The following is a 1,071-nucleotide window of genomic DNA, read 5'->3' on the forward strand; positions in this document are numbered from 1 at the left end:
CTGTAAAACTGGGAATGAGTGTGTATGAAGCACAACAGGAATAATCATCCTGGGGAGTGCATCGGTGTTGTTCCAAAAAGGTTCGCTTATTGAGACCTGCTCTGCTCGTTAATTGAGTTGAGGACAGGTTCTAACAGACACCAGACCCTTCGGGAGAGTTAATAACCAATGTTCTAATGTAACATTCCTGCAGACAAGGTCTTTATTTGGTCAAGGAAATGTGGTATTGGGAAGGAAAATAGCCAAGGACACATCAAGGTGACCAATAAATTAAAAGGCATTAAAGAAATAAGAAATTAGCAGAGCTGAGGACAGCACTTACATTACTGGGAGCTGTTTCTTGTGGACGGGTAATTGCTGCCTGATGCATGTGGCAGGGAAGAAGCTCACAATTAGATTGACTCTTTCAATTTGACCAGTCACAGCTACAGAAATCTGAGCTGTCTGGATTTCTTCACAGCACATTTTGGGAAGTTTGGCTATATGGGCACCTGGGTTTAGTACATGGCATCCACAGCCTTTGTCATAATTAAAAAGAAACTAAACAAATAGTCCAGAAACTCAAAGCAAACAATAGTTCAATGCACTTGCTCCTTTTAAGTGGTCAAGAGGAGCAGCAAACACAAAAGCACTGAATTTTTGCCTCTTCAGAGCATCTACCACATTTTGATGTCCACTGCAACTCAGACTCCGCGCCCAGGGCCCAGCACAGCGTGTGTGTCTGCGGCTGAGCTGGACAAGGCTGAGGAATCGCGGCTGTGTATGCTTGAGCCAAGAAAGGTGCTCTCAGCAACTTTCACCAGGGGCAGACAGAGCCCTGGGGAAATCTCTGACCCAGCCAGATCCATTGAACGGATTCACCTCACTCAGTTTATGGTTTTGATGTTTAAATGGAACAACCCTCCTACCCCACCCAATTTCCTGAATGTTACTGTTGGTAATTAATGAGGCTGATTATTAATTTTCAGTGCTTTTGCTTTGTATAATTATGCTTGAATACCAAACTCAGTGCCCCTTCTTAAAATTAAGCAAAGCTTGTACCATCCCTAAAGCCCTGATGAACACCCCGTC

At 43.9% G+C, this 1,071-nt stretch overlaps 1 protein-coding gene across 1 annotated transcript in view; it reads right to left on the bottom strand.

Annotated features, from left to right (window-relative positions):
* IL5RA (interleukin 5 receptor, alpha) overlaps positions 1 to 1,071 on the bottom strand; it is a 14,400-nt gene that overhangs the window by 6,550 nt on the left and 6,779 nt on the right. The window lies entirely within an intron of this gene.

Source organism: Buceros rhinoceros, unplaced genomic scaffold (assembly GCF_000710305.1).
Source record: "Buceros rhinoceros silvestris isolate BGI_N320 unplaced genomic scaffold, ASM71030v1 scaffold27874, whole genome shotgun sequence".
Taxonomy (NCBI): Eukaryota; Metazoa; Chordata; class Aves; order Bucerotiformes; family Bucerotidae; genus Buceros; species Buceros rhinoceros.